This window comes from Gopherus evgoodei, chromosome 12 (assembly GCF_007399415.2).
Source record: "Gopherus evgoodei ecotype Sinaloan lineage chromosome 12, rGopEvg1_v1.p, whole genome shotgun sequence".
NCBI lineage: Eukaryota > Metazoa > Chordata > Testudines > Testudinidae > Gopherus > Gopherus evgoodei.
The window spans coordinates 7,032,121-7,047,569 of record NC_044333.1 but is presented as its reverse complement, the minus strand read 5'-3'; the positions used below and the strand labels follow the sequence as shown (position 1 = coordinate 7,047,569).

The following is a 15,449-nucleotide window of genomic DNA, read 5'->3' as shown; positions in this document are numbered from 1 at the left end:
CACTCAGAAGACTCAAATATCAGAAAGGAAATAAAAGAACTTCATTTAAAAAGAAAAAAGAAAAACAAAAAAACCCTCAATTTTTAAGACACTTGTTATTTTGGGAGGGGCTGACTCATGATATTTGAATGTTTGAGACTGGTTAGCAACACTGGATACTGCCCACAGCAAAGCATAAATACACAGCCGTCACTGCACTACTCACCCAAATGTGGCCATAATTTTGATTGTTCACTGCTGCAAGCCTCAAACTTGCAATATGTAGACTCACTGGCAAGAACAGAAGGGCAAAACCACACTCATCCTCACCAAAGTCCTAGGTGTCCAGGCTGCAGCATGCATACAAAAAACTGATGCTGAAACATGATCACATCACATCCATCTTTTCACAATTCCACTGGGTTCCCTTATCTGGAACAAGAGCCTTCCTTCACACCAAGGAGCGTCTTGCCATTAGAGCAAAGAGTTAGGAGCCAGGATATTTCAGTTCTGCCACTGACTTTCTGTGCAACTGTGTACAAGTCACTTGACTGCTTTGTCGGTCAATTTCCCCTTCTGTAAAATGGGAATATAATACTGGCCAACCGCACAAGAGTATTGACTGGTTTAATTCATTAACGAGGTGACATTCATGCTTGTGCAAAGGGACAGCAGAAGACGCTATTGCACCACTTTAGCCCTATTTTGAGGACATAGGGTTTTGTGCTGGCCCTCTCACTGCAATGAATTTCATCCCAATATTTGTAGAGTATAGTGATCTGCAGCTAGAAGACCCTATGAGTGCGAAGCATTATTATTAGTCTTCTCGTATTGTTTGAGAGAGGAAGCACTGTCAGTCCAGTAGAAATTGATACCCTTGCTTCATGTATCAGAGAATTTTCTGAGTTTCTTCCTTTCCCTTCCATCTTGCAATAATAAATCACAATATATCTCAGATTTTGCTTGCGGATAGTATGGGGAATTCAATCTCTGTGTCCATTCAGCTCTGCTTCCATGATCATACTCTCCCTAATAGATACTCCCACCCTCATCTCGAAGGTGTGCGTATTAGTGGTACTAAGTACAGAAACCAAGACTCCAGAATGAGGTGTTTGTTCCATCTCATTTTGTACCACTCGCATGCTTCATGGAGAGTGGGGAAAGAGAAATAAAGAATCTGTAAGACAAGTGAAGAGAAAATAACTGTGAGCTTCTGCGTTGTTTAATGGGTCTTGTGAACCTCATCACCTATTCACACCTGCTGCTTCAGCCCTGTTCACACCAGCTGTCCACTCTAAAAGTACAAGTGGGAGATTGTGCTGCTAATTATTCTGTCTCCTTGCTGTGAAGAAAAGACACCTCTGAACGCAGCTTGTTCTTCTGATATCGCCCTCTTGAAATATTTCTAGCTTGCAAATAGCAAATGACGTTTTGGCAGAGAACATTAAACCATATCAACCACAAACTCTCACAGCTGCTGCTGCTGCCTCTAAACTGCAGATATCACCTGCTTTAGTGGACCAGAAAATGCAACAGAAGACACCCGAGACGACATATCTTGAACTTCTAGGAACAGGTACCTCCCATTTTTCTTCTTCTGAATTTCACTTCCATTTCAAAATCAAAGCCCTCACCCCATGTGAGTGTGTGGGCCTTGATTCAGCACAGCACTTAAGCATATGTATAGTGTTAAGCACGCAACTAATCCCATTGACTTTAAAGGGACTACTCGTGCTTAAAATTACATACATGCTTAAGTGCTTTGTTGGACTGGGGTCATACTTGGGGGACAGCAGGGTTTATTTAGAGTTTAACTTCAATGGGCTTTGGCTCAGGCCCTTAATAGAGAAAGACTTTAAAATAACAATTCCTCGGGCTACAGCAAAGAATAATAAACCCACATAAAAATTTTGCTCAGCAAATTAAAGTTGCTGAAGTAATTAATATATAACTCTTCTGCAGCATACATAGATACAGCATTAACATTAGATTTTAAAAGACAGGAAATAATCAGTAATGGGTAATTTACATAAATATTCTATTACCTGTGCAGTTCATTCATTGGTTTAATGCTAATAATAATGACGTGAAAATTTACCTTACGCATTCCAACAACAACTGTAATGCTACAGTGTCATTAGCTTAATTTATAAACTGTAAAGGTAGTAGAATATTTATGTAAATTACCTTAACTACTCATTTCCTGTCTTTTGAACACTTTGGTTTTTTAATGGTATGCTGTAGGTATGCATTGTAATATAAGGGTTATATCAGTGACTTCAGTCATAACTCTAAAGTAACAAAGGTTTGGGTGGGAATTTCCCAATTTTAAAAAAATAAATGTGAGAAACCCTGAAGTTAACATTAGTTTGGCATAAATATCTTTATGCATGGGGGTGTATTCAGTATTGTCACCCACAAGTATTCAATCCTGAGTCGGGTCCCCCAAAATCATGACATCGGCTTAGCAAATGAAGGTTACTCATCAGTAACGGAGATGAACCCTGCACATTCAGACTCCTGGGAAGTGGCAGAAGTGCAGCTCTGACAGTAGAACATTTTGTGACAGTGCCCACCAGAGTCCTCTCGCACACACCCCCCAGTCCCTCCCTTCACAGGTCCTCAACATTCTGAGGGTGAGGCTATAAAAGAGGTTTCCATCTGCCTCACTTCCTTCCACCACTTCCTCAGGTATAAGGTTGTAATTAGCATTCCAAGGATTCCAAGGGAAGGTGGGTGGGAAGTGTGAATGTTCAGAGACCATAGTTAAAGGTGAATAACCTTTACTTCATCCAGAAGCCTCTACCCATTCCTGCTCATGAGATAGTTGACATATGGCACATTACTGCTTATCAAACTAAGGCCTCATCTACACTAGCAAATTTCTGTGCATTAAAGCAGCTTTGAGCACTGTAACTCCCAAGGTGCACACTCTGCCAAGCCACTCAGTGTGCAGAAACTGCTCAGTTGCAGCACTGTAAAAAAACCACCCTGAAGAAAGGCGTAGAGCTTTCTGTGCCAGGGCTACAGCACCGTGGTGCCAGTATAGACACCCTGGTCGATTATAGCGCTGTGATTGGCCTCCAGGAGGTGTCCCACAATGCCTGTTCTCGCCTCTCTGGTCATCAGTTTGATCTCTACTTTGCCTTGCCCTCTGGTGACCAATCGTTAGCCCAACCCCTTAAATTCCTTGAGAAAGTCCCCTTCCTGTTTGCTCCGTGACGCATGCAGTGGTCTCAGTGCATCTTTCCAGGTGGCCATTCCTGCTCCACGCACCAGGTGATCCTCTGCTTGGAGCAATGCTGAGCTGCTGGACCTCATCAGCATTTGGGGAGAGGAGGATGTCCAATCCCAGCTGTGCTCCAGCCATAGGGATTATGATACCTATGGACAAATTTCACAATGCATGACAGAAAGAGGCCATGACCGGGACACCCTGCAGTGCAGAGTCAAAGTGAAGGAGCTGCAGAACGCCTACCAGAAGCTGCAGAAGGCAAACCACCGCTCTGGTGCTGCACAGGTGCCAGGGCAGAAGCCACAGGCTTGGAGAAGACCATCCTTTGATTCTCTGCTCACCCTCAGCAGCCAGAGATCTACCATAATGAACACAGCCTGTGGAAAGTGTGGGGACAGGAATGATCGTCAGGCTCCCCAGCACAGTGCTGGCTCTCCCCAAGAGCCACATGCCCAGTGTACAACAGGGTCTGGGAAGAGAGATTTCCCCTGCCCCTGCAGCTACTCATGATGTTGGGGGGTCTTGTGGCTCATGTGTGCTTGCCTGGGGTCAGCCAGTCAGTAACAGGCGTGTGAGTACTGGCTGTGTTTTAAATCAGTGGTCTGTATATTGCAAACAATCCTGCTTCCGTAAAATGTTGCATTTTGGCTTCACAGATATGACCTTCTCGCCGACTGAATCGCTGCGCTGAATTAGAAAGTGGCACGAAGAACTAAAGAGGACTTTCTGCGTGAGGTTATGATGCACTCTGCAGCCAAGAAACAAGAATTGAAGGAGTGATGGGACAGCAAGATGAGGGATTGAAAGGAGAACGTGGCGTGCCAGAATGAAGCCACAGAGCGGCTCTTAAACATTATGGAGTGCCAAGTGGACACGGTTCAGGTGCTACGAGCACTGCAAACTGAGCAGCTCCACACCCGCCCTCCCCTGCAGCCGCTGTTGCAAAACACTTTCCCATGCGCCCCCCAGACACTGCCAACCCATTCTTATCAACCTCCTGGCTCCAGTCTGTACCTGCTGCATTCCACTCCTGCCCCATCACAGTCCAGTCCCGTGGAGTCCCAGTACTCACTGCACTCAACACCCGTCCATCTGAAGTTTACCCCTGCTGAAGTACAGTACCCGCTGCACTGTAGTCCAAAGGAGGACGTTGGATATGCTACCTGGATGGACACAAATCTTTAACCGTCCTGGGACCCGACCTCCTCTTGGGACCCTCCCTTCCCCCATCCCCTCAGTGCTGATGTGTTTTTTTGTTTCTCTCTCTCCTCGGGTTGTTGTTTTTTAATCAAATAATTGTTTTGGTTTGAAAGCAATCTTTATTCCATTAACTGAAAGCAAACAGAGCCCTGCAAAGCAACAGGCAATTTTCTTAAACCTTCTTGTGCAGCGCTTGCACCAATCACAATCACCTCCTAGCATCACAAGCACTGCACTCCTGAGCATAGCAACACATATTAGTGGCTTTCAGCTTCAAATTGCTGCCTCAAGGCATCCCTGATCCCGTGCTGCGCCCCTCTAATAGCCCTGGTCTCTGGCTGTTCAAATTCAGCCGACAAGCACTGAGCCTCAGTGGTCTGATCCTGAGTGAAGCTTTCACCCTTCCCTTCACAAATATTATGGACTGTACAGCATGCGGCTATAAGCATAGGAATATTGTCATTGGCTAGGTCCAGTCTCCCATATAGGCAGTGACAGTGGGCCTTTAAATGGCCAAAAGCACATTCAACAGTCATTCTGAACTTGCTAAGCCTGTTGTTGAACCACTCCTTGGTCCTGTCAAGGTGCCCCGTGTATGCCACGGCATTAAAGCATAGGCAGGGTCTCCCAGGATCACAATGGGCATTTTGACTTCCCCTACGGTGATCTTCTGGTGTGGGAAGAAAGTCCTGGCTTGCAGCTTCCTGAACAGGCCAGTGTTCTGAAAGATGCGTGCGTCATTCACCTTTCCAGACCAACCTGCGTTAATGTCCGTGAAACGCCCATGGAGATCTGCAAACACCTGGAGAACCGTTGAGAAATACCCCTTCCAATTAATGTACTTGATGGCTAGGTGGTCTGGTGCCAGAATTGGAATATGTGTGCCATCTATCGCCCCTCCACAGTTAGGAAAGCCCATTTGGGGCAAACCATCCACAATGTCACACACGTTGTCAAGAGCCACGGTCTTTTGGAGCAGGATACCATTAATGGCCCTGCACGCTTCCATCAACAGGAGTCCAATAGTCGACTTTGCCATTCTGAACTGGTCAGCGACCGATTGGTAGCAGTCTGGAGTAGCCAGCTTCCACAGTGCAATCACCACGTGCTTCTCCAGTGACAGGGCATCTCTCATTCTCATGTCCTTGTGCCACAGAGCTGGGGTGAGCTCATCGCACAGTCCCATGAATGTGGCTTTCCTCGTCCAAAAGTTCTGCAGCTACTGCTCGTCATCCCAGATGTCCATGATGATGTGATCCCACCACTCAGTGCTTGTTTCCTGAGCCCAAAAGAGGCGTTCCACTGTGGTCAGCACCTCCGTGAGTGCCACAAGCAATCTCATGTCATAGCTGCTACACATGGTGAGATCGATGTCGAACTGCTCTTGCCTTTGTAGTTTAAGGAATAACTCCACTGCCACTCATGACGTGTTAGTGAGACCGAGCAGCATATTGGTCAGCTGTGTGGGATCTGTTCCTGCAGACCGAAGAGGCAGGAAGTGCAATACACAAATCATTGAAAGATGGCACCAGATGCAGATGGAAGCACAGTGTGTGTGGACTCACCCCTGCGGTCTCAGGGAATTAGCTCAATTTCCAGCCTGGAGCGCCCTCTGTAGGCCAGTGATCCGCCACCACTGGGCCCCATGTCCCCACCGGACCTCGGTGCCCGTGTTCTCTGAGGTGCTGCCCCCTGGCAATACCCCAACAATCTCTGTGGGTCTCCCTTCCCCAGGGAACCCCCACCCACTACCCGCACCTTGCCTTAGTCTAGGCTACTGCCAGTTCTCACCTAGCCCACTCACTGGGGCAGACTGCAGTATAAAAGCCACTCATCATGGGCAAGGGGTGTTGACCTGCTGCCTTCTTCTACCACCCAGTACCTCCATGGGCCTGGCCTGGGACTAGGCCCTGCAGCCTGGGGAGTTGCCAGCCTGGAGCTCCCCTGCTCCTCTAACTCTTCCCCAGCCCTGCTTTACTCCCAGGTACCCTCTTATTCCCCTGCAGCCAGGCCAGTCTCCCTTCACAGCTAGAGGAGAGACTCTGCTCAGCTTCTGGCTGCCCTGGCCTTCTTATAAGGCCCAGCTGCTCTGATTGGGGCATGGCTCAGGTGTAGCTCCTTCCCCAACCAGCTTAGGCTTTTTCTCTTAGCCCCAAGCCCTCTCCTAGGGCTGGCTTCTACCCTTTCAGGGCTGGAGCGGGTAATCACCACCCCGCTGCACACAGGGATTGCTGGGATGTGAAGCAATGCATCACGGGGCATGGAGACAGGACCCAGGATGCCCCGTAGCCCCCTTCACCTTCCCATAACTCTTAGCGGCAGAAGAGGAAGAGATGCTCTGTGGCATAGCTGTCCAGAGTGCACTGCTCCAAATACCATTGCAAGTATCGCAAGTGCGAACACGCTATTGCGCAGGCAGCTAACAGTGTGAACGCACAACTGCGGTTTCCCTTCAGCACTCTCTGAGCGGCGCTGTAACTCTGCCAGTGTAGACATAGCCTTAGGAAGGTGAGATGTGGAGTCCTAATTAAACAAGGAGTGAAGGACGGCTCTGCCAAACTGAGCATCCACCTGGGATGCTAGACTTGGTGTATAGTGTTCTGTAAATGTATGAACAGAGCGCCACATTGCAGCTCTGCAAATTTCTACAGTGGGAATATGGCAAATGCATGCCCCAGAGTCTAGCTCAGCCCTCATGGAATGTGATCTTATCCCTGTCTGGAGAGGGGCAGAGGCTCATTTGTGACTTTCTTCAAGGCCTAGCCATACTTCACAAAGGCTATCTCTGGGAGTAATCGCCTGCCTTTTACTATTTTGTGTGTAAGAAATACAAAGATTTGGTGACTTTCTAAACTCTTGAATCCCAGAAACTTGTTTTAGCATCTAGCATGTGGAGTTACTTTGTCCAAATGAGTGTGAAGTCTGGGGAAGAATTCCAGCAGATTGCTTGTTTGCTTGAGATGGAAATCAATTATCACCTTGGGTAAGAATTTTGGGTGGTTACAGAGAACCCGTTTGTGAAGGGTGGATTAGCCATGGGAGTTTGAAGTTCACTTGCTTTTCGACAGATGTTACGTCTATAATGAAGGCTGTTTTGATTGATAGGTGAAACAGCAAACACTTATTCAACAGCTCAGAGGGTGGTGTAGTGAGGCGGCCTGGATCCCAGCCGCCTCAGAGAGGGACAAGCCTCTCTGGGTACCAAAGTGGGCGGAGCCACTGGAGCCTGTACCCGCCCCCCAGAGGTCAAAGCGCAGGACAGGAAGTATAAAAGCCCAACTCCAGGGCTCAGAAGGTGGCTGGCCACCAGAGAGGCCAGACACTGGTGCTCTACCTCCCACTGGGGAGACTCCTGCCGCCTGTGACCGCCCCGAGGACTGGCCATACCTGTTGAGGCTGGAGGCCGACCAGATGCCAGAGAAGCCAGTAAGCCTACCTGTGAGAAGTGACCCAGAGGAGCTGCCCAGCTTACCACTCGTTGAGTACCCCGAGGAGCCTATGGTGCTAGATCCCATGGAGGACACTGACCAGACGCAAGTACTGCTAGAGGAGGAGGTTGGAAGTAGCCTGGGGGCAGCTGACTCTAGTCTGGCTATGGCACCCCGAGTCGATGTCAGTGTGTTGCAGCCAGGATCCCCACTGACACAGCAGCAGGTCGCCTGCCGCTGTCAGGACCCCAGGCTGGGATGCAGTGGAGTGGGCGGGCCTACATCCCCCCTGCCACCCCACTCACGGGTGGCATCTCCTGCTCGCCCCGACCCCAGACCAGGAGCCTGGGTTTTGCTATTGGACTATTTGGTCAGCCCCTTCCTGAGGGCCTGAGCCCTGAACCATTTGTTTGCTGCCCTGCCGTGACCCAGGGCCTGGGCTTGGTATTGGACTCATTGTGCAGCCTCTGACAGAGGGCCTGAGCACTTAACTGTTTACTGTCTCACCAGGCTAATGCCCCAGCTCCCCAGAGTGAGGCGGCCTGGCTCCCAGCCGCCCTAGAGAGGGACAACCCCCAGCCGAACCCCTCTACAGGTGGCTTCATAAGTGTTGACTAGGTTAAGGTCCCATGATGGAGTTGGACTTTGACTCATAGATAGTAGTTCACTAAACCTTCCATAAATCTCCTTATTCTGTCACGAGTAAGTACAGTAGCATGTTGTCAGTAGATATGGCTGCTAAATGAACTTTCAAAGGTGATTAGAAGTGACTGGAAAGTTTCAAGTGAAGCAAGTATTCAAGTATAGACTGGATTGAAGTTGAAATTGGGATGATGTTGTTAACGGATGCCCAAACTCAAAATCTTTTCCACTTGAGGTCATAGCACTTGCAAGTCGATTGTGTCCTAGAATTTATAAGGACATATTGTACTTCCAGAGAACAGGACCTGAGAGCTCAGCAAACTGCCCTCAGTTCTAGTCTGTTGATTGTAGCTTCTTCTCCAAATAGTTCCAATTATGGCAAATAGTTAAGTTGTTGAAATGGGCTCCCCATTCCAAGTTGGAAGAATCAGAGGTGATAGTTGCTGGAGGTGGGGCCGAGAAATTGAAAGCTAACCCTTTTAGAGTGTTATATGCTGTGTTTGCCCTAAGAGGCATAGGAGCACATCTCTTGGAAGAGTCAATTTTGAGATGTTGTCTGAACTTGGGAGATAATGTTTTGGTAACTAGTGCTGCAGAGCTTAAACTAAACATACCATACCATTTTGAACACCTTTCCCAGGAAACTGGAGAAGGATAAAAGTGGCCTCTGACACATTAGATTTTTCACAGGCTAGGAGAAGTCCCTTTGCTGCTACTGTTTTCAGAGAAGGAAGGGGAGAGGCAGGGGAACAGAGTGACCACTCAGCTGAGCTTTCTGAGTACAAGCTGGCAAGCAAGGAGCAGGGGTCTCAGAAGCAAGAGGAGTTGGGAGCACACAGGTCTCTGGTGCTCCTTAGAGAGTGATAGAGACACAGCAGAAAAGCCCTAGAAAAAAGCCAGGGGAGGAGGGGCAGAATTAATTAATTGATTAGGAGCAGTGTTAATTGATTTGGGGGGAACAGAAGGATTCATTGACTGGGTCGGGGAAAGTACTGATTAGTAGGAAAACTAGGTGAAGAGTAGAAAAAATTATTCATGAGCACATTGGCTGAATTAGATTCAGAGCTTGATCAGATCCAGCCATGTTTATTTCCTTTTTTGTTTTTGTTTTTTGTTCTCTTTACTATGAACTTTTAGGTGACTGGGTTTTGTTCACAGAAGTGTTTGGGGAGAAGCTTTTATGAGTGCGATGATGGCAAACAGAGCAAGGTGTCTGCGGTGCGGCCAAATGCTGAGGCAAGGAGTATCAGCAATTGCCCTATGGGATAAAAGTTCTAAATATAGTACCTGGCCACTTACATGATCGGTGGTCAAATGCACACGACAACACATCCAGCAAGACAAAGTAGTCAAAAAAGGACCTCCAAAGAGATTAGTTTAGGCTTTAGTGCTAAGATAATTTTCCTTACAAACAAGAGAAAAGGCAGAGCTTGTAATGCATATATGATTCTAAATGAGAAAGGAAAACAGACCTACTCGTGTTACTAACCACAACTCTTCCAAAAACAAGATGGCACCTGCCTGGTACCTGGCCTCTCTCTCCAGCTGGCTACATGGTTAAAAAGTGCTTGTCGAGATATCAGTTTGCATGATATCACAGAGAAACACAAGCAAAATAACACCTTATCACAGGACTGACTGGAATCAGTGCTTTCCAAACATGGCCATGAGGTACCAAGTGCACTATCATCAGCTGGAAGTTAATAATTAAAAACACCTGGATGACTATCAAGCAATTTCTATGCTAAATTACATTAGTCTATTCACAGAATGCACTGTACACTAAGTCATATACACTCCACCGATAACACGACGAAGAGTCCACCAGTATCATAATGATAATCACATGGAGCCATATTCTGAAGTCTTTACTCCGTTTTTACTCAGACAAACTTTCACTGTACTGCATGAGAGCTTGCCTGAGTAAGGCCTGAGTAAAACGTGGGAAATGATTTCAAGATCTGTCCCCCAGTGAGCAGGGCTAAGGTAAGTCTGGTGGTGTTTAAGGGGCAAACCGAACTCCCTAGTACCAGTTCCATCAGATATGATTTCCGGACGGCAATATACACTGCAGTGAGTTGAAGGTTGCACAGTGACCCCAGCTAATTCCATGTCAAGAAATCCTCAAATTCACATTTTCCCACACGGAAGCAAAGCAGTGACACACGAATGTTTGGAGTGGAAGAGGAAAAAGGAATACTTGACAGGTATGCTGTGGTTAATAAATGTTCGTTTACCTCTGGATTCAAATGTAATTTAATGAATACAGTAGTCTGGTAAGTTTCAATGTTCTCTTTAGTAGATCGTTTTTCATATCACAAAATCATCACAGTTGTGGCTGTCTGCTCAGGAAAATCCCTTAACTTCATTAGCTGGAATGTTGGGGCTCAGAACTGATATGCATTGGCAAAACTGCATGACAGAAGCTTGCTCAATGTTGTGAGACTCGCTTTCATTAAGCAGAAATGCTCAGCGACCTCTCAAATATGGAGAAATAAATTAGCTGTTAAGTCAGGCAAGTGCATTCATATTTTACTTGCCCAGTGGAGTGCAATGGACTAAGTGAAGCTACAACAATCAAAACATATCTATGATTGGTGCCTTTTGGATTAGCCGTGCATCCTGCCCCAAGCAAATATTTAACCTACATCTGTAAAACCTCTGGGCAGAGAACTACAAAATCCTGGCTAAAATTTAACTCCCTCCCTTCCCCTCCACACAAGCAACCTGATGCAAAAATAAAATAAAATAAAATAAAAAAATCACTAATCCAGAAATGCAGACGGGAGCAGAACTTAAGTCTCTTATGTAGCTAGACTCTCCTTGTTTAAAACCCCCCACTAGAAAGATCACTTATATGAGAATGTGTCTCTAGAGACCATTTCATTATAGCCTAGCTCATTATTACAATGTTACTGCAGCACAGGAACCTTGAACTGTGAGGAGGTTTCTGGGAGCAGCTGAGATATGATTTGCCAAATCCTATATAAATTGATTAATAAAATAATAATAAATTCTCTGCATTTCCACAATATCTTTTATCCAAGGATATCAAAGCTCGTTACAAAGATTAAGCTTCTTGTGAGGCATTTGTACTCATTTTAAAATGCACAAACCCAGAGGCCCAGATCCTGAGATATGGCCAACTTGCATTCAACACAGCTCAGAACATGGAGGGGAGTGTTATAAAAGTAACCTAACCACTTTTGCATACCCGTATCCAGATGGCCAATGGATCAAAGTCCAGTCCAGTCCACCGCATTAATCAGCATAGCTTTGGGACTCCGGTAGTTTATGATGGCTGCTCATAGCCCCAAGGAAGCATTCCAGCAGATGGGGATCACTGGAACGTAGAGATGCTTGGATCATACCCCTTTCCCATGACCACGTCCCCGCACCAAAAACCAGTATCAAGGAGAGCATGGAGCTGTTATTACTGCAGCTCTATGCCACTCCAGGATTCTCCTAGACGTGAGGAATCTTCAATGGGCCAGTTAAGTGAGTTGGCTTTCAGGCCGCTTTATACCACCAGAGTGACAATGCAGCCATAACATAACAGAGGATCTGGCCCAGAGACTGTCCATTTGTAATGTACCATGTAGAAGACTAAACCATCACAACCCCAATGCAATCAGTGGGGACGCCTCAGTTTCCAACCATGAATCTGTCACTGTCATGCACAAAAAACACTAAACTCCCAAAACAGTCTTAGAAAAAGCAAGTCTCTGTACTTTAATTTCTGTAAGCGAGGCATTAGCCCATACTGGGCCAATGGAGTTGCCTAGGTCTCCCATATTCAATTCCCCCTCTATCCAATCGAGGCAAATGACACACAAAAAAGCCCAAAATAACCACACACCATGGATAGTATTTAATAAACTTTTTCAATTTTGCAAACTGGACACCATCAAATTAGCCTAAATAGAGACTGGGAGTGGATGGGTCACTACACAAACTAAATCAATTTGTTAGTCTCTAAGGTGCCACAAGCACTCCTTGTTGTTTTTACAAAACTAATTTCCCAGTGCTAAATACTCACACCTTCTTGTCAATTGTTTGAAGTGGGCCACCTTGTTTACATTGGCCTCATTAACACTGCAAAAGCGATTTCCACTCCTTCTTGTCACCTGTTGAGAATAGCCCACTTCTAACTTAAATTGAATTGGCTCATTAGCACTGACCCCCAATTTGGTAAGGCAACTCCCATCTTTTCAAGTGCTGTGTAGTTTATACCTCCCTACTGTATGTTCCACTCCATGCATCCGATGAAGCCAGTTTTAGCCCACGAAAGCTTATGCCCAAATAAATTTGTTAGTCTCTAACATGCCACAAGGACTTGTTGTTTTTGCTAATATAGACTAACACAGCTACCACTCTGAAACCTTTTTCATGTTTGTTTAGTATGAAACAGACTTAAGGCCAAGGAGAGAGGAAAGAATCATAGCCATACTCCATCTATACTTTGTGTCATATTTACAACATTTGTCATACAGAATATAACCCCACAGATAGACAAGAACTGTAGCACAAAGCTGTTTTCGTGCCAAAGCTGTTACCACTCAACTCATTGTCTCTGCTTCTGTTAAGTGACCTACCTTTTACTCTTGTCAAATTTTTCAAACTCCCCTTTCAAACAGGATCTCTTGAATATTTCCAGTGATTAGCCTTAATGCTGCATATTTGTGCACTACACAATGTCCATTTCCTCTCACCCCTGCTAAACAAAGTCTCAGACACGCATGTACAGCATAGTCCCAGCTTTCTGCTGTTTCTGATGGCTGCCTAGGAACCACGAAACCAGATATCGCCCCGAGGAAGAACACACAGTTCATCCAATAGGTCATTAATGTTTCATGGAATGAACCAGAGGGATTCTGCTTATAAAGCACTCCTAGAAAAAAGGTTAACAATGAGAGCAAGATATCTCTGGCAAATGTAAGCCTGTCTCGTAATACCATGGTGACATAGTCTAATTCTGACTTGAAAGAACCCTGTCCTCTGAGGGGGCAGATTGATCACTAGGTTAATTCAATTCAAGACATTTTCATCAATAGACACCAGCCTGAAAAGACCACTCTTTCTTGAACAGCAATTCATGCAGTCTCCTCTCTACTAATCATGGAAAATTATCCTTAAGTCTTTCAGTGATGTGCTAGAAAGCACCTTCAGGGATGGAGCACTGCAGTTTTCTGTGTCTGACAATGCTTCCCCAGCACCAACAGTGAATCAGGTCTCTCAGGTGCCTTAGCTACAGATGTGTGCTGTACTGTATATCTAGAAGTACTAAAAGAGTTAATGGATGGATTTTTTGTTTCGTTTTGGAAGTGATATAAAAGGTTATACACAGGAAGTAATCAGCGACTCCTCAAAGCACACTTCATAAGTACAGTAAAAAGGTATTGCTAATCTATAAGAAAGTTCAAAAGCTTATGTTTTGTCACACATCTGTTTAAATACAATACTGTTTTTTTCCTGTACCTTGCCACTCTTCATCTGCTGTAACACACTTGCATGAAGACAGTCAAGTTCAGTTTGTTTTCAAGGACTCCTCTTCTCCTGCTGCTTATTCCCCACCTGAAGTCAGAATCTCATTTGTGACACTGCAATTAGCTGATCCCCTCGTCACCTAAGATAAACAATGGTCATGATGTTCCAAGAGAGGATTATGACTTCAATAGAGGAATATGCAGAAGCAACAAATTACCCTTAAAAATAAATCCTGCTTTCAGGAATATTATTATTGATTATTTTTACAACACTCAAAAGTGTGCTAGTCTTTATTGAACAAATACGAAGAGATGGTCCTTGCCCTGCAATGTTTATTATCAGATTTTAGATGTGATACAATGAGTTGGAGTGACAAATGGGGAGGGGGGAGGACACAGGTTACAGCATTCAGATCATGTGGTTACTCAGTTTTAGACACTTGCACATCTTGATAGCGTCCTGAAATGTACTGGGCCAGATCTTCAGCTGGCAGAAGCTGGTGCAGTTCATTAGCTTCAGGGAAGCCATGCTGACTTTGCACTAGCTCTGGATCATCCATAAAGTTGTAGGGGGTTGGGGTTTTTGGTTTTTCTTTGGTGAATTAACTCCTAAATCTCAATAGCACTAAAAATGCAAGGAAAGAAAAACTGATCCTATAGGGCAGGGGTCGGCTACCTTTCAGAAGTGGTGTGCCAAGTCTTCATTTATTCACCCTAATTTAAGGTTTCGTGTGCCAGTAATTACATTTTAACATTTTTAGAAGGTCTCTTTCTAGAAGCCTATAATATATAACTAAACTATTGTTGTACATAAAGTAAATAAGGTTTTTAAAATGTTTAAGAAGTTTCATTTAAAATTAAATTAAAATGCAGAACCCCCCCAGATTGGTGCAGTCTGAGTGCCACTGACAATCAGCTCACGTGCCGCCTTTGGCACGTGTGCCATAGGTAGCCTACCCCTACTATAGGGAGTATAAATACAATTTTCTCTCAATAAAATATCGTTTAACATTTTTACTAAGGTGTCAGTTGATTGTAAGTACATTTCAAAAGTTATTTCACTCCATGAAGTGATCAGTCCTTTTAGTATCCAGAATATTAGATCCAGAAGACAAAAAGCTACTATCCCAGTCATCTTAGTTACCTATGTCAGAATACATCCCGTTAACATAGTTTTGTTGAGTATGTCTAATGAGAGGGCAGCCCAACACCCAATGCTGAGCATTAGGAGTGTGAATCACTAGACTACATGCAGTGGACGATGGAGTCAGTAAATTACATTGCAGATGTTGAGTTATTGTTGGCAAAATACGAGAGAGGTGAGAGATAACTAAAATGGGGAGAAAATTGACTCAATCTCATAAAACACCCACGGCTCAATTTGGGAAATGTTACATCCAGCCATTAAGTGATAATCTTGAGAAAGATACAGACACATCAGTGGAAAGTACTGTAGCTAGGTGGCACATGGCTCTTTCT

At 45.2% G+C, this 15,449-nt stretch overlaps 1 protein-coding gene across 1 annotated transcript in view; it reads right to left on the bottom strand.

Annotated features, from left to right (window-relative positions):
• Positions 1 to 13,147, bottom strand: part of KIFC3 (kinesin family member C3) — a 63,168-nt gene extending 50,021 nt beyond the window's left edge. The window contains exon 1 of the mRNA XM_030581814.1: positions 13,080 to 13,147. The gene's annotated coding sequence lies outside the window, so the exon portion shown is untranslated. The remainder of the gene's footprint in view (positions 1 to 13,079) is intronic.
• Between the last annotated feature and the right edge of the window lie 2,302 nt (positions 13,148 to 15,449).